The sequence below is a fragment of the Nipponia nippon genome, unplaced genomic scaffold (assembly GCF_047370975.1).
Source record: "Nipponia nippon isolate SJK-2023a ecotype South Korea unplaced genomic scaffold, ASM4737097v1 scaffold_4, whole genome shotgun sequence".
NCBI classification, from domain to species: domain Eukaryota; kingdom Metazoa; phylum Chordata; class Aves; order Pelecaniformes; family Threskiornithidae; genus Nipponia; species Nipponia nippon.
In genome coordinates, this window is record NW_028262358.1 from 15,254,904 (window position 1) to 15,277,882 (window position 22,979).

General features: G+C 39.4%; 1 long non-coding RNA gene across 2 annotated transcripts; it reads left to right on the forward strand.

Annotated features, from left to right (window-relative positions):
• The first annotated feature begins 1,881 nt into the window (after positions 1 to 1,881).
• On the forward strand, positions 1,882 to 18,093 carry LOC148053163 (uncharacterized). 2 transcript variants are annotated; one of them, XR_015708722.1, is made up of 4 exons: positions 1,882 to 2,153; positions 6,156 to 6,280; positions 13,499 to 14,294; positions 17,193 to 18,093. It is a non-coding gene; the product is annotated as an uncharacterized LOC148053163 (long non-coding RNA). The 2 variants fall into 2 exon arrangements; XR_015708721.1 differs by lacking the exon at positions 6,156 to 6,280.
• Positions 18,094 to 22,979: the final 4,886 nt, after the last annotated feature.

Below are 22,979 nucleotides of genomic sequence, written 5' to 3' on the forward strand. Positions count from 1 at the left end.
TGTGATTTAGTTGTAACTTTCAAAGTTATTTTATATTTTATGAAAGTATGCATTTATAAAAATACTTGCCTTTATTCATAATTAAAAAGGTTTTTATTACATTTATTATCTGAAATGAGGCAGCACGTAGCAGCGAATTCATTGAGCACAGTACCTCTGTCTCAGGGGCTCAGATGTTTAGGAAAGATGCTCCATTCCCTGACCAGCTCAAAATCTAGGTAAGTGCCCCACATCAGATATAGCCTGGGGCGAGGGGAGGAAGGGCAGTGTATAGAAGTCAGACAAGGGTGTGACAACTGCGGATCAATGACGAGATGTAAAGAGCTATGATTAAGAGGCTGAAGAATGAATGAATGTTTTTCATTATATCTTGTGTTTGCAGCTATCCTGATCTTGCTTTGCCAGTCACTCAGATAATCTCCTTCCTATTCTGTGTTCAGCTCGTTTAGTTGTAGATCACACCTGATTTCTCTGGCCACCCATCAGACCACGCAAGCCAGTGTGGACTGATGCCGACTTGTGAACTGATTCTGTTAGTTGCATTTTGGATGAAGCTGCAGTGATCATTCCCAAGTAGGATTTGTTCTTCCCATTTTTTCTTGATCTTTTCAAACAAGTGGCTCCCATGTCTGAAGTGGAGGGTCCACTCTTTTGAGCTTTTCTTGATGTTCTGTGATGCAAGGTGCCCTCCTGTTAAGCGGAGTGATGGTGTACTTGATGGGTATTTTCTTTCCATGGTGCTTTACATGGGGCTTTACTTCAGGTGCAGTGCAACCATCAGAATGGGATAGTGTAGTTCAAGAGGGAAAGAGGAATGCTTTTAGATAGGTGTCTATTCTGAGATATTGTATGAGGATGTTTAAAACAAGATGTAAGAATATGGAAGGGGTAAACAAGTTATCTTCAGGATTTGAGATGGATTTTTGCAAGTGAAAGAGCAATTCATTGTTCTGTACATTTGATTTATTTGAAAAGATGTTGTTCTGGTGCTTACATATTTTGAAGACTTGTTCCCCAAATCCCATACATAGAGAATATAAGCTCTTCCTTGGCTTGGAAAAGCCAAAGGTCCATATTTGCAGAGAATAGTATTGGGAGAAGTATGGTAGGTCTTGAGGGACATACTGCAAACTTCAAGGACCATCTGTAACAAGGCTACAGCAGGCTGAGGAGCTGATAACTAGAGTGTTATGTATGTGGATCGCTCACACGTGTGAATGTTCAGAGGCACCCACAGGCATGAGCACACACCTTGCAAGCAGGGAAGAGACAAACTAGAACTGCTGATTTGGTACTGCCCCACACATTAAAAAGTGCTCTGTTGGAACCGCCCCCTTTCTGTGTTATTTTTTCTTCCAGGTCTGGGTTTGGATGTGATCTGTGATGGCAGAATACCCTGGCAGAACAGCTGACCACTCAGTCCATTTTCAGAATGAAAATGTTGTGAAAGCAGGCCAAAAGACAGCGACATCAGAGTATGCAATTTGGAGCAGAGTTTATTAACTGTAGACTGGTGTTTCCCAGAGTTTCCTATGGATTTCATGTGAGCGTGTGCAGAATTCACTGTAAGATGGGACAGATTTCCATTGATCTACACCATATATTTGGCTCAAGCAAGCAATCGGTTGGTACATCTTACAATGCAATATTTACTTGCTACAGTGTGGTCACTAAGAGATCTTGCTCGTTAAAGCTTATTCAAGCAAAACACTGTGTCAGGGCCCCGAAGGCACCAAGAAGCCTTAATTGCCCTGACCAGCCTCACCTGGGACCCACCCCACCTGGCACCTGCCCCACATACACACCCTCTGCTCATTACTGCAGGAGCTCTATTTAAGCTGTGCTTGGGGTTTTGCCCCAGGCCTGAGCTATGCAGTAGGTGTCTGCACCTGCTCTGGTTGTGCTCCTGACTTAGTTTGTGGGGTTTTTTTTTGTGGTTTTTCTTTGTGTTTTTTTTTGGGGGGGTTGCCAGATTGTTACCTTGCTTTTGTCTGAACTGTCCACAGGATGTCTTGCTATTGTTGTTCCTGCTTGCCTGGTGCTGGTGCTATGGGGCTGAGCCCTGTTGGTGAGGTTGTTGCTCAGCCTGCGTTGCAGCTGCCCTCAGCTCGCCTGCTCTCTCAGAGCTGCCCTGTTCTTGCCACATGCTGCAGGTACGAAACTCCCCGTGACTTATCTAATTGCATGTGTTTTCAGTGTTGTTATGCTATTCTGAAGAACTTCTATAAAATGCAGCACAAATTAAAGGGTTTTAACAGCTAACAGGATACAAGCCAGGCTCAAGAGTAAAGTTACCTCCTCCAAAAAATTATGGGTGTTATTTTCAACAAAAATAAAAGTAGTTTAAAGTAGTAATATATGTAGTTTAAAGACTGTATTAAGACAGCTGAGAGGGTTAGCAGTGGAAATTGCTGTGGAAAAAATCCCTCTGTCTGCTGATGCTTACTTTTAAAAATTCATTTGGAGCTGGGTGGTTTCATCATGTTTGAAATGCAAACACTAATCTTAGCAGCTTCATCATTATTGTTTTCTGTTATTATTATTGATTCTCTTAATTCTGTAACTAGGCTAGTGCAGTTATCTTGGCAGTGTGCTTTCTGATTTATAAATATGTCACCTACCTAGTTTTGCAGAAGGGGAAGAGAAACCTAAGTAAAAAGTTCTTTTATGCTTTGGGAGGTTGAGGAGTCTGGCTCTGCAGAGATCTAGGAGCCCTGTGGGTGTCTTTCTGCAGCCATGCTACTAAAGCAGTCACTGTTACGTGTCTACACAGCACTGTGTGAAGAAAATGGGGCTGGCTATGCAAGGCAGGGTACAAGGTACAGCCAGCTGAAGCATTTGTATTTTATTTGCCTCTTGTTGCACTTCCCAAATGCTGAGACCAGACTCAGTGCACCCATGGGCAGGATGTGAAAGAGGAATGAGATGGGATGGCTCTAAGCAGAGGGTTTCTCATGGCCAGATTGCTGGTATTGGGGGAGGAGAACAGGGAATGGTTAATTGCACTCACTGTAGCTTTTCCAAATGCAGGAGGGAGTCCCCAGCCATCTTAGTCCCTGTACAAAGTTTGGGGTCCCAACAGTGGCTCTAAATGCATGCTGTTTTCATAGGTTGCAATCTTCTAACAATTTAAGTGGCAGATTTACTTGCAGCAATGTAGATATGATTGCCAGAGAACATAATTTGGCATCCTGCACTGAGGACTCTTGGTTTTAATGCCTCTGCTATTCAGTACCACTTTACTGTCACATCATGAAAGCTCTTCAGTAACTGCTTGCACAGTTTGGAGCCACCCTGAACCAACTGAGTAAGCAATCATCCACGTAATGCTGTGTGTTTGCTTAAAGCATCAAAGTCTGTTCGGGAAATTAAACAGCCCATGGGCTTTGCTATGTTTATTCTTTTTGTTTGGTTGGTTTTGTGGGGGTTTTTGGCTTTTTTGTTGTGTGGTGTTTTGGTTGTTTGTTTGGGTTTGTTGTTTTGTTTTTTTCTTTTAAACCAAAAAGCAAGTTGTTTTAGCAAACAAATGCAGTGATCCCAAAATTATCTGTGGTTTACCAACAAAGAGAGATGACAAGCCAAATTATGCTTGCTTCTTTCCCACTATCACAAGCAAAGTGCCTAACCATAACATTCAACCATGTGTTTATTTGGTTCCATCAAAATGACATGTGACAGAAAGCAAAGTCTATATGGAACTATTTACCAATTCTGCCATTGGATTTAATAAATGCTGTTTGAGCTTATATTCCCTTGCTAGCTTATTTTGGGGAATTGCCCACCAGTGTGAAATCTGAAACTTCAAGAGAAAAAAACTATGAAAGGGAATATCTAATTTCTTTACTCTAGCTGCTGTTTCATTGCCTCAATTAATCTACATTTGTAAGTCCCTCATTTTATGGAAAATTATTGGAGTGGCAATGTGCACTATGCATAGCTGAAAGCTGGATTTTAATGTGGGCTATTTAGTACATAGACATAGGCTGGCCTTTGAAATCCATCAAGGCTTGTCCAGCCTGCTCTGAATAATTTTAAGAAATCAGTGCATAACTAATGAAAAATGCTATCAGATCTTTTGCCTGTGGGCTATCATCCTTATTTCCAGCAAATGTGACGTTTATACAACAGTCAGGGTTAAAATTTCTGAACTTGTCCCCCTCCTTTAGACTGGCTGTGCTTGCATGCTAGTATGATTTATCTCTGCAAAATATAAATTGATAAACAGAAAATAGTACACCTGAACTAGAAATATAATTATTTATATAATGCATCTAGTGGTAGTAAATGTCAGGAACGTATTTCAAACAATTTGCCTTTGCTCAAATTCTGATTTATGTTTGCTGAAGTAAAACTGCAGCCTGAAAAAACTATCTGAAAGATTTAATCCAGGATGTTGTTCTCGTCACTAAAAGCTTGGGTGCAATACTAACTTATATCGAATTTGTAATTAGGTAATTTGCAATAAGGCTTTGATTGTTATAGTCACAGTCACTGTGGTGAGTTAGCACTGGCTATTAACTGGACTTTGTTCTCTGGATAAGCACTCTTGGCAGGTCTGTGTGCTGGCTTAGCCCTCGTCTGCCCAAAGAGAGCTTTTGTAAGTGTGCGGTGTGATGCGAGAAGTGCCTGGGAGGCACTTAGTTGCAGTGGGGCAAGTGTCTCACAGTACTAATAGCTGGGTAATGAGGTTTCCACAACTCTGTGGGACACGTTCTGGATTGAATCACCCTGTACCTATTCACATTCAGCTAATGTTTATTGAAAATAGTTAACTGGCATTGTACCCTGCTCCTCTTCTAGAGGAGAGTGTGTGTGGGAAGGTGAATTTTAAAGGATCTCTTGAAAGTCATGAGATGCAGAAAACGTGGCGGGGAGAGGGAAGAAGGAAGTTCCAGCTAAAGGTACCTCATGGGGAGTGTGTGGGCAGGCTTGTCTGGATGGCAGATCAGATGGGGAAACAGAGCTGGCGTTCCCTCTGATTCAGGAAAGGGCTGGACCTTATTTGCCCTGCTCTAAATATTTGGTTGCTTCCACTTAATAATAGACTAATTATAGTTCTTTTTATCTGCACAATTTGAAATGCTCTACAGAAATGATCAGAATGGGGAAGGAGGAAAGAGGTATTTACTTCTGTATAGCTACCAAAATTCCCTTTTTGGATCTATAACATGTAGATATAGCTTAGATATATATTTATAATGTATTCATATTGCTATATAAATTTGTATAGAAATATGTATAAATATACAGATTCCATTTGTCATAATGAAGCAGACAATCATATTTATTGACATCTATTAAAAAAAAAAAAAAGCCAGTATTTTGGCCCCAGTTCCTGCTTAAAACCTCTACCTCTGGGGCAGCTTGTCCTAACTCACCAGGCTAATTCGACACCTGCTGAGTTTTGCCTTCCATATTTTTTTCCCCGCTGTCTTGATGTGCTGTTCTGGTTGTTAATCTCGCTGAGTCATTTTTTAATTAATTATAGAAAGTAATGTATCTGTGGAAAATCTGGAAATGGAGCCTCTGAGTGTGAAATAAAGCTAACCCTGATGCTGGAGGGAGCTGTTATCCAGCCCCGCTGGCTGCATCCATGGCACTGTGCTGGGCCCAGCCAGGTATCCCCCTCGCTGACGGGCCTGGGGCCCAGATTTCCCCTGCCTGTCACTTGAATTTCCACATAATTATTAAAGAAAGGTTTTTGCTATACTCCCGAGGCTCAATAGGAAGTGACTGTGCTCAAATAAAAGCAATCAGATGGTTTTATCTGGAAACTCCTCTCATTGCCTCCATGGTGGGTTTTATCCCTCTGCCCCAGCGTTCGGCCTCCCTTCAGCAGCTGAGGGATGGATCAGGATATGTTCTCTGTAGGTAGTGTCACTGATTTCAATTAGACTATCTGACAGTGAATATAGGCTTTGCATGACAGAGTATTTTTTAAAAAATGTTACTGTATAAACATATATTTTAAAAAGGCCCCAATCGCAAACCCTTAACAGCTGATAGACCCCATAAAAAGTAAAAGGGGGGTGGGGTGGGGAATGTCAAGCCAAGATGACTCTCCAGGAATCTCCCACTTAACATTACACCTCCCTCATTTCCAGCTAGAAACACAGAGGCCACCAATAGCTTTCTAACCTATCATTTAATCTTAGCTTTGTAGGTGTCCACCTGGAAAACAACATTTAACACTCCCGCTTCTCCTGTTCTGGCCCCTCTGGATGACAGTGGCTGAGTGACCTTTTCCAGATTTGCAGTGTAAAGCTGTTAGTGACTGGTGGTATGTGTCTTGACTTGATGTTTTCTTCTGTTTTAATCTATTTTTTCCCAATGTCGTTAACTGGCAGAGGGAAAGGCGGAGTCCGCCTTTCCCTCTGCGCAAGGTCATCTTCAGAGGATTAAAGCGCTGACTGGCCCGCGTTAAGCTGCTCTCCAAATTGTAAAATTGCTTGTTTGTAATTTACTGGCTATCTGCCAAGCCTCTATTAACCTGTAGAAACAGGCAGAGATATTTCGCAAGTAGGAGAGGGAATTTTATGCCACTGGTCTTGACCAAGAACTGTGATTTTATTTAAATTAGTTTGCTTCCCCCTCCCCCTTCTCTGATTTGTCTCCCATGCTCTGCTCAGACTGCATTGCCTTTCTTACTGGTCACAAAACCCAACCCGTATTATGCCCGAAAACAACACTGGCAAAGTGTATCGTGTTAGCTGCACCGCTAAATAAAACAAACCTTAATATTTTATGTTTTTAATCAAAATTTAGTGGTTGAAATGTCAGCCTTGTAGCTTATTAAGCTCTTTAAGGGTTCAGAGTTTATAGGAAAAAGATGATGACTTCTTGATTAAAAATGAACTATTTCAGCCTTGGAAACTGCTCCTTAATTAAAAAGTAAATCATATTATATGTTCACCATGATGAACTGATAATAATTTGAAATTATTATTTTATTACCTTACATATCAATAAAATGGCATAGTATTTGTGAGTGGGAAATCAAAAATAACCTTAAAATTCTGTCTCAGTGATAGGTTCTTTCATGTCTATAAGCATAGGTATTACTTTTGTGTCTATTGTGGCTTAATGCTTTTATTATCTTGAATGTCATATAGAAATAAAAAATTATTTTCCATCACATTTTAAATATTATTCTGTAATAAACCTTGACTGTGCTATTAAACCTTCAGGAGTTATTAACTGCTTTTACAGTAACAGAATTTACATTTGGGCATACTGTAGCTGTTAGTTCAAGTACAGGACATTTGGGGCTGGTCTTAACTGTATAATAAAAGATATTTGTCTCTCTTCTCAGTATAAGATATTGCCAGCCTGCAAATGAGGTGATAGTGCAGAGCTGTATCAGTGCGATGCATACAGGGGTGGTAGGACTGCCAGTCTTTCACCAGTTATTCATTCCAAAGCGATTTTGAGGGTTGTTCAAAAGCATTTAGCCTTAGGTGTCTGAGCTTGTGGGTCAGCCTCATATGTAAGCAAGAAGACTTAAATATGGAGATGTGTTATGCAGTCAGATTGGAGAATCGTGTTCTGCAATATTTTGAAAGTGGGTACTGTGAGAACCCGAACCTGAGTGCAGAGTAGAAGTACTTGTCTACCCAAGTAGAGTAGGGATATGGAATTTATTCAGCTAAATGAGGTTTCAGAATCAGGGGACTTCTTGGTGCAAATGATGCACGTCAGGGGAGATGACCCAATTTTGTGTAGTAGGAGGTTTGGATAATAAGAATCCAGATAAACAAGTCCCCAGTGCACTATGTATTGTATTTAAATACAAACTTGTGTCCCTACCACATTTTTTAAATAACTGCTGCTTGTACTAATTATCAAAATGACAAGGTTTCTGTATGGAAAAAAAGCATTTCCTTCTATGCTCCCTACTGTGTTCTGTTGTGAAGTCATTGTGATCAAAATTTACGAGATTACAGGTGGTTTTGGGAGTAAGAGTGAAGTCCTAAACCCTGTATCCTAATTTTATTGTGGAATAAAGAACAACGTAAAACCTGGTCTAGGAGAGACAAGTTGTTGTTCATAAAACTTCCCAGAATTAGCAAACATAACAGGGATGAAGGAAATTGGGCACAGTAAATTGCGTTTTGTTTCAACTTTCTCTTTATTCAAGCTTGCCCCAGTGTGGTATCCAATCTTTCAGTGTGAATTTTCATTAGTGATGCCAAGAGATTTCAACAGAACTAAATGGTAACTTTTTAGTGTCTCTCAAGCTCAAACCAATTTCTCAGTCTTCTGAATTTGGTCAAAACAATCCCTTTCAGGGGCTCCTTGTGGCTTGTGAAGAAAAAAAAAATCTGATCCCTGACCTATAAGTGAGTCATAATTTCACCGATAGCAAGCCTGTGGAAACATACTCAGAAGCTGAAAACTGAACTCACGGGCAGTAATGTCAGATGCAATGTTGTGCTTGTATAAACTTATGTAAGTAAAATCAACTGAAAAGTGATGTATTTCAACTTAGTTCTGCCATCTAAAAAGGATTTTTTTCCTTTTTTGAAATAAGTTGATTTCTTAATTTTTTTCTATTTTCCTTTTATAGCAGAGTAAGGAGAAAGCGTGCATCTGTGATGCAAGATAGTCATGGTATAGTAAAGGGCTGCTGAAGCTGCATGGTGTTTTAATAAGTCTGTGTTCCAGTCCTAGGGATATTTGAAGTAGAATTTTGGTCACGGAGGCCTTAGGAAAAGGTGAGTGTCAGATGCAATTAGGCCATTTTCTATTTAGTAGAGTTATTACCTCACTTTTGCTGCAGCTTAATATTCAAGCATCCTCCGTGACGGCTCAGTGTATGTGGAGGGTGGGGTAACGGTAATAGAGGAATACAAATGGGAATACACTGACCCCATTCAGCCTTTCCCAAAGCACTCTTCATGCTTGGGAGCCTGAGCAAGGAGAGCTCTGCAGGACCTCCCCTTCCTCCTGTTACATCAAGCTGGACCATGCCACTTCAGAGAAATAAACTGGTCTTGTGAGACTGTGCTCATCTGCATGCAGGGATAGGCTTTTCCTCGGGGACAGAAAGGGTGGAGAAGCAGGGAGCTGGGTGGTTTTGTTCTGCAGCATCTGACATGGAGCACTCCCTATCAGTAACACTGTGTCTGTACCAAAAGTCACATGTGTCAGGTGACGATCCCAGAAATACCGTCCAAAGCCAACACCAATGTTGTTGTTTTCCAATTTGTCTGAACCTAGTGCTGTCTCTTCTCCAGTGTCCCCAATGTCCTAACGGGGCAATGAGTTGCTCCCCTATGCCTTTTGAATAGTTTTGAAATGCAGTATTTCAGTTCTTGGTTTGGAAACTGAATAGCTGAAAATTTCAAGGATATTGGACTCTACTGATCTGTCAACTTTTATATAATTCCAGTAGATAGCCTGTATGATCTAAATGATATTAAATTATACTTTTTTGCATTGATGAGAGGAATCTCAGCATTCATTTTACATATGTTTGTTATTCACTTATAGCTATGTATCAGCAAATGGAGTAAAACTCAAACTGACTTCAGTATGAACAAGATTCTGACTGTGTGTATTAATACGATAGATTTAGGTAGTGGTGGCAACTGCCCTGATTGATATCACATAAGCAGCTCTGTTTTGCTCTGCTGGTTTGTGCTAGCTATAATCTGACCTTTTAAACTTCAAGATCAAAATTTTTCAGGTGTCCCCAATTTACTTAAGCTTATTCACAATTTAAATATGAAAAGTATTTGCCAGCAATTTTGGAGAAAGAATAGTAAAAACTGTTTACTCCACTACACACCCACATCAGTATCTGCCTTGCTTATCTCTTTATCTTCAACTCTGATGTTTTAAGACTGTAGGCATTTTTGGCTTTTAATTCTTCTGTGCAGATATGTGCCTTTGAGTGACCTGGTAAATAAGACTGAGACACTAAAAATGCTGTTTGAGTACACCCTGCATAAATTCATCTGTAGTTTTGTAGCATTATTAAGAGGGAAGGTGGTATTTACTAAGGAAACTTTTTAGCCTTTTATTTATCATGGTTTGCGGTGGTGTGCACTCTGTCTCAGGCGATAGATACATTCAGGAATATTCAGAATATCATAAAGTATGCAAGAAGAGGGAGGCACTAAGTCGTCTAAAAGCCTCGTAGCTTGATTAGCACATCTGCACGTGTAGGGTGATGGTGGCAGGATGCTAGTATATTCTTGCCGTATCTTTGTCATTAACATAACATGAGTTACGGATCCAAGATGCTAATCTGCCAGGATTAGCACACCTGGCTTCACCATGCCTTTAGGATAGTAGGCCACCTCCTTCTACTGTTTCAAGGAATGAAGCCAAGGAATTCTTGGGGAAGATTTGGGTCTCTGCCTTATTGGTGAATGGTGTCATGTGAATAGAAACCATAGCTACTTTTGCTGAGGGAGCTTGTGACCTCAAATTTGTCATGGAAATAATAAGATGACATCCCTTCTTAAAGGAGAAAATCATGTGATTGCTCTTTGAGAATGACAATTATTCTGTGGTCTCTTTGTAGAATATTAAGCTTTTATTCATGAGGGATAAAGAAAAATAAAACTTGTATTAACTCTCTCCAAAAAAATACTCTGATTAATATGTCTGGCGCTTTTATGTAGGTTGTTTGGAAAAGTAACAAATATAATCTCGTAATTTGTGCACATGTATTTCCTGAAGGGGCAACATAACTATTCTAATTCGTAAATGAATTTATTTATGAATTCTCAAGAAAGTAATTCTTTACCTAAACTTTTATTTTGGGAGGCTCCATGCCGTTCTGCAGGCAAAACAGAAAGCTTCAAGCCTTATCTTAAATATGACAATCAATGTGTTCTATATTGTTGTGTTATGTTTAATGTCTACATAATGTAAAAAGGCTGAAAAACTAGGGCCAGATCCTTCAGTGGGGTATTCGTCGCATTTGTCACCTCAGCACTCCCATTGCTTTAACTGAGAAAGTCAGTACTGAAGTCCTCCCATGGTGCGAGTTCAGTACCAGTAAAAAGCCTACATGTGATATCAGCATTTATATCGTATCTTCTGCTTTTTGCGTGGGTTGCATTGGCCCACTGATAATATTTCTTGGCACATGTTCTTATCTCTCGCCCTGAGATTTCATTCCCAAACTACTCTGATTTATTCCTAAATTAATCTAGTGCCACCATCCCTTTCAGGCATCAAGTAAACCTACACAACAAACACAACTTGGCATTTATCTGCTTGTTACTCAGGTAAACTTACTGCAGAATTTGTGGTCTAGTTGTTACATTGAATGTGCTTCCTTGTTTTTTACCAAGACACTTTTATCAAATTCAAACGCTCATTCAGACTAAGAATTGATGGGTTTAGGTACTAATGATAAAGTGTGTGCTTTGATGTCATCATTTAAATGTTCACAGCCTTTTAATGCTTGGCATTTTAATCACTGGTCAGTAGTGACATAGTTGGGGATTTATGATAAGAATGTAGCTGATTCTGCATTAAAATTCATTTCTACATAGATACTTTTAAAATAATCCCCTTAAACTATTGGGTTTGCAGTTACTTGCAAAGAGACCCAGAGTGATTGTAGGGTAATTCATGTGCGCACAATATTCTCTTCACACAGAAACTCTCCACGTAATAGAAGCAAATCTTACGACAGCTGTAGTCATCTAAGAGTGAAGACAGTTTCTTACATAAAGCATAAATTTTGTGTTTTAAATGCTGACTAGCTTTCTATGTGGTTTATTTGTGGAGTTTTTTTACCAGCTAAAAATGTAAGCTACTACATAAATATTTGTTCGGGCTTGGTTGTAAAGTGACAGAGCAACGTTTCGTGTACAGTACTTTATTGATGGAACAATTTGATTGAAGTCTATAGGGAAACTCTGACGATGAAAGGAATTATTTCAATGCTAGCATCATTTCCAAGGGGATTTCAAGCACTTACTGTCTTTTCAGTCATGGCTGTATAACATGGCATATATGTAACAGTTAACTATGGAGATGCATTATCTTTCAGTTTTGGTATTCTCAATAGTATTTCTGCCCTCTTGTAAGATGTTCAGGAATGTGCGAAATTTCCAGGTTCTTTTTCGGACAAATCTAGAAGTCTAGGAAATCCATGTGTGTCTCAGTGTAATGAGTGAAGAGTTTAATATGAGCTTTCGCCTTGTTTATCACCGTCACATTTCGGTCTCCCGTACACAGTGGATCTGTGTCTGATACTTAAAAACAAAACATCTGATTGGGAGACATAAAAAGAATAAATGAAATGTCTTGTTACTGCTCTGTACAAACCATGTCTATGAAGGGCTGTAGATAACTCACTTTCTTTAGCTGTTCCCATTAAAGAGTGCTTCATAAACATAGGTACTGCAAAACAAGGGAGAGAGTAATCTTTTCTGGTGTGATGCTTGGGGTACTGGGATCCAGTGTTTCAATTGTTCTCTGCCTAGTTCTGCCACAAATTATTGGCTGTTTTTGATCAAATAATTGCAACTATATTTAATTTCATATAAATAGTGGGGCCTGTTACATGAATATAACAAGTTGACAGTTCAACTGTGACAATCTGTGCTTGAAGAACTCTGAAATTATGGAGTAAAAGCCTTTACATAAATTCAAATGGTGAGAAGGATGATTTATGAATAGGTCTTTTCAGTGTAAGTTTGAGGCAGGTGTATGTGCTCAGCTACATAAAGCGATTCATGGGCAGCTATAATGACTTGATTGCTGATACGTATGAGATTTATTGTAACATCTCAAAATATGGTACCACATAAGCCACATACGTGGACTCAACTGTCTCCATCATCTTCTTTAAAAAAAATTACTTTTTTTTGCAAAGCGATATTTAAATGTCTTTATTTTCTGATTAACATTGTAACACAGCTGCTTCTTTGACAGTAGTAAGGAAATGTAAAAAAAAAAAAGCGCACTGACTGCATAGAATTTGAAATAAAATATTCCAAAAACTTAGTGTTTCAGTATGTCAGTTATGCCAAGATATCCGATAGAGTGACTTGGCCAGTTAAAATGACAAATACAGCTCTGAGTTAGGAGATTCAGCAGTTTTTTGACTTATCCAGGGATGAATAACTTAGGGAAAAAACGAATGGTAGTACTGAAAGATCTCTAGGCCACAAAGCAGGTAGGAGCGTTGCTTGCACGTATACTTCCCATTTATGAGTGTCTTAATTATCTGTAAGGACGAGTTGCATGCCTGAGTCCGTGCACTTTGAATTATTTTCTCTCATGCAACAGTCAATTTTATGATCAACTGTCTGTCCTGTCTCAAAGTAGGTAGCAAGATATGAGAGGGTTTTTATGTGTAATCCAAACTTTCCTATCTGGGTCACGGTATTCCTTGTAGTTGCATCTTCTCTGGGGTGATTTGGCTGGGAATTGCTACCACTTGCAAGATAAACTAGTGCTGGATAATCTTGCAGCAATTATGAAAGTCTTTTCTGACATCAGATACTTTTTTTTTTCTTTCTCACAGAAAAATGCACCTTTAATACATGAGATTATTTACGGAATCTGCGACACTTCCTCTGGATTCTGCTCACAGAACGAAACAGTGGAGAAGCACCCACAAAGCATCTGTTGAATAAACAGCCCATTTAGCCCTTCAGAGCTCTCCTGCTGCTTTGACGGAAAGTGTGATGGATGGACAAAGCTTGCAGAAAGAAATAATCAGGTCTTGGCTAGCTGAGAAGGAGACTCTAACCTCAGAGTCCCAGGAGAGGTTTTTGAGTCAACCCTATTACACTTGTGAGGCTGTAACAGTAGCATGGAGTTTTGATCCTTTCATCCTGCAGCTTTAACATGGTTACTATCAAGAGCTCTGCAAATACTTGAGACAAAACTGACCTCTGGGCTCAGAAAAGCTGGGGGCTTCTGGACTTTCTTGATTGTGGAAAAAATGTAAAAGAAAAGTCAGCATTGGTGTGATAGATTGGTCTGTCACTCTAGCCTGTTAATGATCACCTTGGAAAAAACCAGTCAAACAAATCAACTGGTCTGGAAGAAGCAAGTGCTAAATGTCTGTAAGGAGAAAACTTTTACGTAAAGTTTAAAAAAGAAACAACCCAAAACCAAACAAATGAAACAAAACTTTGACATAAAACTTGCAGGTGATCTGAAGTAGCCGGAAAAGAATGGAAGAGAGCCTGTTGTAAAGTGAGAGTGTTTCTGACCCTGCCCGGTGTGAATTCCGTTTGTGCCAACTTATGCGGGATCTGCGTCTCCTTCAATCTTATTCCTTGCTGTTTCAGAAGATACTGTTTCAGAGTCAGGTAAGCTTGCTTTTCTTTACTCCTAATCTGTTGCAGTTCATGAGAACGTAAGACATCTGTTGGTGGTCAGCAGTGAGGTTTGGTTTTGTTTTTCCCTTAGTATTTGGAGTTAATGCCTTTTGTGAAAATCGTGGTTAGTCTGCAACTTTTCAGAAGTTTATGGGTATCCTGATTGATGCTTCCTTGAGATGTGTTATAGGAAAGCCAAATAATCACAAACGGTATGTACTGAATGTGCAGGGTATTTCCACTCCGGGAATTAAAAATCTTTTGAGATCATATATGGTAGATGCAGCAGTGTAACTGCCTGGCAGAGTCATTGCGAGGCCCGATTAATGGTACAGATTTTTAGACCACAATTTGTTACTTCTGTATCTTTCACACTGTTCTCTGGTGAAACAGGCCATAAAGCTGTCCCTTCTGCCAGCTGCAATTTTTGAAAAATCATAGCTTGCTGAAGCCTTGACTCTGCTCTCGCTGGAGGATATGTCCCGCATTTCAGATCTATTTAGATGTTGCGGGTCCATTGACAATGTCTACTATATAATGAGGGCTCTGTTAAAACTTGGATGTATCTGGAGTCTTTATCTGTTTGGTATGACCCGCAACACAAAGTAAACATAGTACCTAAGCAAAACATCAGCAAAATTACATGGTGGCTCTTTGATAGCTTGGCTAAGAAAAAATAGCCATTTGCTGAATATGCATATGCAGATGCCGAAGATCTCTTCTAACATTTGGAGGATTAAACAATAGGTGAGATAGAAATGGTCTTCCCCTTCCCCCTGGCTTTCAAAAATAGATATTTTGACTGGGGCAGGTATACTTCTTGTATCACTAAATGTGATGTGCTGAGTCTCAGTGACAGGGATGCTTTATTTAAAGTAGTGTTTCATAAAAAAAGATTAATTTCTCAGAGGCAAAAAGCAAAGCTTCCTGAAAGAACTATGATGTTGATCCAATTCCATTACTTTCAAGTTTTTGATGCCTGCTGAAGCATAATGTTGCCTCAGAAGCAAAAGGAAGGGACTTTTTCACAGATTGTAAAGAAGTTGTGACATTTCTCAGATTCATAATGGTTTCTCAGAAGTTCCAGTATTAACTCTTTTATGCTATCATACATCTGAACTGAAAACCCCCTTTGTTCCCTATACCAATTATCTTTCTAGGGTTGATCTGTCACTACAGTTTGTGCATACCACAAGCTCTGGATTCCTAGGAATATGTTTAGGTTTTGTACAGGCTACGCTCTGTACAAAAATTTCAGCTCAGCTTTTCCTAGTTTTAATTATTGTCTTTTGCTCAAATTAATGCATTTTGTGGTAGCACAGCTGATATTAATGCAATTAAAACATTTAAGTATAGAGGAGCTGATATTCCAGAAAATGTTTGAGTAAGCTGAGAAGTGACACTGATATTTTTACTCTCCTAGTAATAGGATGGAGATATGCTACTTCATTGCAGATTCAGTAGTAATTATTTACACTGATGAATAGGGAAACGGGGCAAAACATTCTGCCCCAGGCTTTTACTGTAACTTGTTTGACGCTGAGCAAAGTAATTAATGTTTCTTTTTCATGAAGAGGAATGCAGATGATGTGACAAAACGTGACTGGGGAATAAGGTTGTGACAAGATCCTATTAGGGAGGAAACCAGCAGAAATCGGGGTAGAGTGTTCCCCAGAGGGCCAACCGGTGCAGCTCTGCTGGCTTCCGAAGGCACGGGTCTGTGCAGGAAGTGTGACGATCCGGCCCTAGGCTACTGAAATACGTTCTTAAAAGTACAATCCTTATTTTCTTCTTTCATAAGAAAGTCATTCTTCTACAGAAATTTCTATTGTTTTGATGTTAGAAAACAAGGTCGTTTTGAGTAACGCTGGTGGTTAGCACCCCAAAGAGTCTGCTGTAAGGAACAGGTGGGGCTTTTACGTGCTTCAAGGGAAGACTTGATGAGTAGAAGAATAATGTGGAGGAGGAAGAGTGTTGCTCCTTACCAAGGCAAGTCAGGTGTTGCTTCTTTGGCATTGGGAAGGGATGTTGCATGGGGCCACAGACTGAGGCACAGAGGTGCCTGAGCTAGTGGAGCTCTTCACTGTAGAAGTGGAGAAGCAGTGTGCGGCTACATTAAGAACTCTCTGCAGAGCTTACTGGTTTTGGTGTGGATTTCTATGGCTCTGCTAATGCTGGTGCCTGAACTTCAATGCGCTGCTTTGTGGATGAAGAACGTCATTGCTAACGCTGAGGTCAGACTGGAAGACTTCAAATCTATATTTCCTCTGGCAGAGCACAGTAGAGAGTGCTGTGACCACTGCATGCTTTAGGTTGTGTCAGCTGTTGCACTGTGTGAACCCTGCAGGCATTTATGCATGTGCCCCACTGTTCTTCACAGCAAAGTGTTACTGATGCCAATTGTCCTAATGAGAGGAACGAAGTACTGTTATGGATCAGATACTGTCTAAAACCTCAGAAACAAGGGAAAAGTAAATAGCTCATCCAAAGTTAATATTGTGTATCAGCTAAGCTGTGTGTCAGTGGAGCTTTACTCTTGATATTTTTTTCCAAAATACAAATAAGATTGAAAACCTGGATGATAATGCATGATAACTTGACTTAAAGCCAAGGGGAGACTGAGTAATTCCAGTATGAATCCACACTAGGTGAAGAGAAAACACAATATCAATTCAAATTAAGAAATGTCAGGAGGGTGAAGGAAGGGGTAATGACTTGTGGTTTTTAGAATGACTATATCTTTAAATGGTTGTGGGTTTTTTGCTTATTTGTTTTTTTGGAGTTAACTGCATTGGACTCTGAGACAAAGCAGATGAAAGATGATTATACATTAAGAATAGAATAGTGAATAAAGGAAATTTCCCAGTAACATTGTGTTTCATCTTCCAGTATATCCTTAGGAATGCGATACTCTGGTGGTCTCAAGAGCATATAATGGCATGGAGAAGAAAACTCATGAAAAGACAGGAAAGTTCAAGAACAACTGAGAAAATAGACAATGTATATGTGAAAGACAGTGTTCTTCACAGAAAGTAAAGTAGAAATTAATAGTCAGATTTCATTAACATTAACAGATCATATGGCAGATGCCACTCCCAATAATCCCCAAAACAACCAAGCAACAAACTCCAAGAAATACTCTCTATACAGCTTGTAATGTGCTAATGTGAACAGTCATGCTGTAATTAAATACTACAATAAAGGTGGGATTACTAGAAGAGTAAACATTTTCATGCTTCACGTGTAAGCTAACTGCCTAAGTGCTGAGGTTTTAGATTAAATATTCCTTGAACAAGCTATTCCCAATTATCTACTGCAAGGTTTCTTTGTGCCATGCTCGTGTTATGTTGCCCTAACTAGTTACAGATTGGTCATTAAATGAAGCAGAATCTATCAGAGTCTGTGACTCCAAATGTCACTGAACAGCCCGCTGTCTTTGCTGTTCTCTGAAGCACCTCATGTTGCCTCTAGGATGCTCGTCTAGGTGTAACGCTGCTGACAGATTACAACAACTCCTATGATCCTTGTTTTGCTTTCTTTGATCTCTTCTAACAAAGTACAGTTTGTTCAAAACAACTGAAGGAAGAGGAACCTGTTAATTTTCTCAAAATTATTTTTGTTCAAACCTATACACTGGCTATGGTGGCTGCTTGTGGAAATAAGCCTAGGATTGCTTTAAAGTTTGATATACCTCAAGAACTGTTTTGAAACTTGATTTATTTCTAATTAAAATGAAATATGAACCCATGTGAGGTTTTTGATAATTTCAGCCTTTGTTGCAAGAGCAATTTTACACAAGTAAAGTTCTTTTATCTCTGGGACTAGCTGCTATTGTACCATTTTATATTATAGTTGCTAAATTCACCCCACATGGTCTCATTGACTTCACTGGGAATTTTCCTTGAACAAGGAATTAAATAGTCTTCAGAATTAGTTCCCCTGTGAATTCAGAGTATTAGATATTGGCTCAAGTTATGTTGCATGCTGTCAATTTTCCACCTGTTAAAATTCTTGGAGCAGATGCAATAAAATTTCTTCAAGCTTGATAAGAAAAGTTACATGTAGTTTGAATTCTCTGCAGAAGTCTAGGAGTTTGGTTGGAGTTTGTGAAGGCTGCTCTTAGGCTCTTTTACAGGAAAGGAGTTTTCTGTACTAACCTCCATATTTCACCCCCATCAATTCTGCATTACTTTGGTCTTATGCATTTAAATAAAGTGAAATTTTTTTTTTTTGGTAAATGATGAGTAAATAATAAAGGCAAGAGCATGACAAAAAAAAAAAAAAACACAGCTCGGTATGGGTCTTTGACCTTGAAAGAAGATCCACAATACTTTATTTACATGTTTCTTTTTGTGTGTGTGGTGAGAAAGAGAAAATAGAAGTAGTGTATGGGAAATTGAGGATGGGATAGTCATTAGTTGTGCAAAACTGCAGGAATACATCTTACAATGACTATGTTCCTTCATATGAAAGTAAACTTTGGCAATTGAAACATTTTTAATCTTCCTTGGCTTTTCTAGATGTGCTGATCTGTAAGTGTAAGTGGATGCCTAAAGCTAGCAGAGGGACATCGTAACAGATTTAACAATTGCCCACTGGACACTTTTTTCTTTTATTTTTCTAACTTGCAGATAAAGTGACTGATTGGAAATAATTATCATTCGCCTTGATCCTGCCTGTGAAGGCTGCTTCCAAGTACTTTTTCTGTTTTTTTTAATACCACAATTTTTAAAAATAGGCACCTTCCCTGTAATCAAATACTTTTGATAAGATGTGGATGATTTTGATATTAATTTACATACTCTTTATCTATAAAAATATATTTAATAAATACTTAGTTTTGAGACTGTATTAGTAAATAGGCTGGAGGTCCACATGTATCTGTACCAGATGCATGAACTTTACAGGTTCTGGTGATTAAGTCAAGGAAAGAGGAACTTATAATCTTCTACACTGAAGTTAAGTTTATTTAACCTTTTCTAGCTGAATGCCTTATGTATAGTACACCCTTGTGAACTGACGTTATTTTAGCCAACTAGAAATATATCTTTGGGGTATGTTTGTTTTCTAGCAAGTGTCAGTTCTATGGGTGTGTTGGTTTTTTTTGTTATTGTTTGGTTTTGTTGTTTGTTTGTGTTTTTTAAACTGTATGGTACAACGTGGGTGTTGAGCTCAAGAACCAAATCCTGTGCTCTGAAAGCATATTGTAACCACATAATCTTTGAAATGCTTTAAGTAATTTGGATGGATTGAATCGTCTCCCCCCCGCCCTCTCCATCCTTTTATCCTTGCTACCATTTGAAACTGCTGCAGGTAAATCTCTCCCTCAGAACTGGGTGAAAGCCAGGGGCAAGATCTTCAGCTAGAATAGATCAGTGCAGCTTGTCTTGTTTTGCAGGAAAACCTTGCCTTTGCCCTGCTGATGATCTTGGTCTCAAAGAAATGTACTTCAGCCTGCCTCTCCCGACAGCCTTGTTCCCCTGAGATGCATGTAGAGTCCGGCAGGTCTGTAGCCTGGCTTCCAGCATACTAACGACTTCTTTTTTTTTTGTATGTGTGTCCCCACTGGGCAATAGGGTTATTTTTACTTTGCCTAAAACAGGCTTAGATCACATCCTTGTTTTAGCAAGTAGAAGCACCAGGTATTAACACAGAAGCGAGGCTGAAGTTTCACCTTTGGGATTCCTCTACTAGGCAGTGTGGTAGTAGAAGCAGTGTTTGTTTTAGCTTGGAAACTCTCTAGAAGATACTTTGGCAGTAAATAATACAACAGTACCTGATTTTATTTTAAAGTAAGCACACCAGATCATGGCTTCTTTATTTAGTTCTTCATTGGTCAAGCTGCTATAGACTCTGGTGTGAGTTTGTTCAAGTGATGCTGAATACAAATGTGCAAACCTGGGTTTTGGCATATTATGTCTTAATACAATTGTGAGTGAAAATACTTTCTTATTATAATAGGTAGGGCACTGAAGATGGTGCATCACAAAAATGCCTTTTTTGTAACACAGCATGTGATGAACTAGGTGGTGTGTGCAAACAAGCGGGGAAAGTGTCGTGCTGCACAGATACTAAAAGAGAAATATTTTTAGGCTAGACTAAGGTTTTCCTGCTTCCTTTGTAGCATGAGCTGATATAACTTATCATCTCAAGCTCTTCTGTGCAGATCCTGGGAACAGATATTGCCACCATGGAAGCTAAGATTTTGGATGAAGCCATGTGATCTCAGCAGCTGGCACATAATAAAAAATACTAAATATTGTGGAAGCTTTTGGTTAGTAATTCTGCAGGGCAATTTCTGGCCATTTGGGATGTTGCCTGCCCAGGACCTTACTTGTCCATATGTGACATTTCTCATGATGGAGAAAAGATTAAGGACAAAGACAAAATGTCAAGATCTGTGATATCTAGTGTCTGGCTTGCTCTTTACAAATATTGTAGAGTGACTGTCATCATTTTTTAATGAATAATGTTATTGTTCAAGGCCTGCATAAGTCCTCAGTGCAATTAATTGATTCTGGAGTGAAATAATAAATTCGGCACAATTTGAGGAAGTGTGTGTGTGGAAAAAATGAATTGCTGATGTTTATCAAGGAAGGTTGTTTTTGTACACACTTAAAGTTATTTTTACTATTGTTCTGTAGACCTGCTTCAAGGAAGATATTTATGTGGCAGACTCATGATGAGTGTGCTCCAGGTAGGTCCCCTTTCTCATTGAATGTGAACTAGGAAAGAATTGTCCCTTTGCTTACTCAATCATGTAGGCTTATTGCCTGACAGAGAAAGCAAGAGACAGTCCTAGCCTCAGAGCAGAACTTTTTTTTTGTAATAAAATGACTCTGTGGAAAAGTTGTGAATCATTGACCTAAGAAAGAATGAAGCAACCTTTTTGAAAAGGTTGTGGGACCTGCTGAATTGGAACTGCGTGCTATTCCAGTGCAAATATAGAAGCTTGGTATAATCTCGGAGCACTGTAATGGGATGCATGACACTATATTTCTGAATAAGTGCTGGTGTTTTTTTCACCAAATCAAGTAGAAATGCATTTACGTGCTTCTCTGAGTTAGAGGCTGCTAGCAAGCATGCAAAACAAGTGAGAGAGAGTGTGGCTCTCTACTTGTGGGTCTAAGGCTCTTCCTAATAACATTTAATTAAACCTACTGCCTGTTGGAGGTATCCAAGTTCATTTTCCACAGCTTTGTCAGGCTTTGACAGTGAGATCACAAAGACAACATAGATATTAAAAAATCATCCCAGACATGGTTTAGTAAGTGCTGACATTTGTCATTTGGTCAAAAAAAAGCTCCCAGTGGAACAGAAGCAAGTCTGTATTTGATGGTTGAGGCTTAAGCAATTAATACATGATTCATGTGTGTTTTAGATGATGTTGAGGTGAGTATATTTTGAAAAATAACTTTTCCAAGTACATAGTGCTTAAGATGATTGTATTTTATGAATCTTCCTCTCATAGACGCTTTTCTTTTACATTCTGAAGTGGCTATCAGAAAATAGACAAAGAAAACTTCTAAGCCAGAACATTTAACTCAATACATATAGTTACTTTTTATTTTCCATGCTGTCTTCCCTGGAGAAAGCCCTGAGGAGGACAAGAGAGAAATCATCTAGATGACAGAAATCTTATGGTTTGCCCCAAAATATGTATTTTCCTGGGCTTCACATGGTGGTGTTTGCTAAGTGAAACTCAAGATGGACACGCAATTCTGATACTGCACTTCTTGATCCATTTGACTCCTGCTATTACATCCTGAGTTGATCTAAGAGCAGTTGAGCCGTAAAGGATATACCAGCTGGAATAAGGGCAGGCAGGGTATTCTTACTGCAGTTGAGAACAGGTCCAACAGGGGTGCAGCATCTTGCTTTTGGTAGAGGGCTGATCTCTGCTGGGCTGCCAGAGACAGCCTGATGAGGCTGTGGTAGTAGGCAAGAAATTCAGCTTGCTCTCACGTGGCCTTGTTAGGCTGCTGCATGGAGGACTGCTAGATAGCCGTGTTCTGTCAAGCAGAACCACTAAGAATATTAAGAGGAAGGGTGTTGACCTTTACTTAGTGGTAGGAAACAGATGACTTAAAAAGAATGGTCAGAAAAATATATGTCTGCCTTTGTCTCCTCCCTGCCTCCCCCACACCGGTCTTTTTTTGGTGGTAATGGGCTTTTCTGTCCCGTCCCCCCGTCCCCCCCCCTTTTTTTTTTCTCTTTTCTGCAAAGACTTCTCTGGTTTGTTATACTTGGAAAAATGCATCTCCTGCAATCCCATTTGTGACTGCTGTTTTTTTTTCCCCAGCACTGGTGTGATGCATCACAAGGGAAAGTGTTATTGAATGTGTTGCTGGCTATTGAATGCTTCTAAATTGTGGCTGTGCATGTTGTTGACCTGCACAGTAGTGCTTAAATTGCACAAATTATGACATGGCTAGGGAGCCGAAGACCTCATAGTGCCAGGTGTTCAGGAAGCTCCTCGTCTTTGTAAGAACTTGGTGGGCTATTCAAGAAGAATAGCATAATGGGTCATCTATTCTGATTTAATATGAGTTTATTGTAAACAAGCGGCAAATAACGTGAACAGATCAGCCTGGCTGCTTCTGGTTTGTAATGTGAGGAAGTGTCTGCTGGTGCTTGCAGTGCCATCATGGTGTTGGTGACGATGGTTAAGAACTT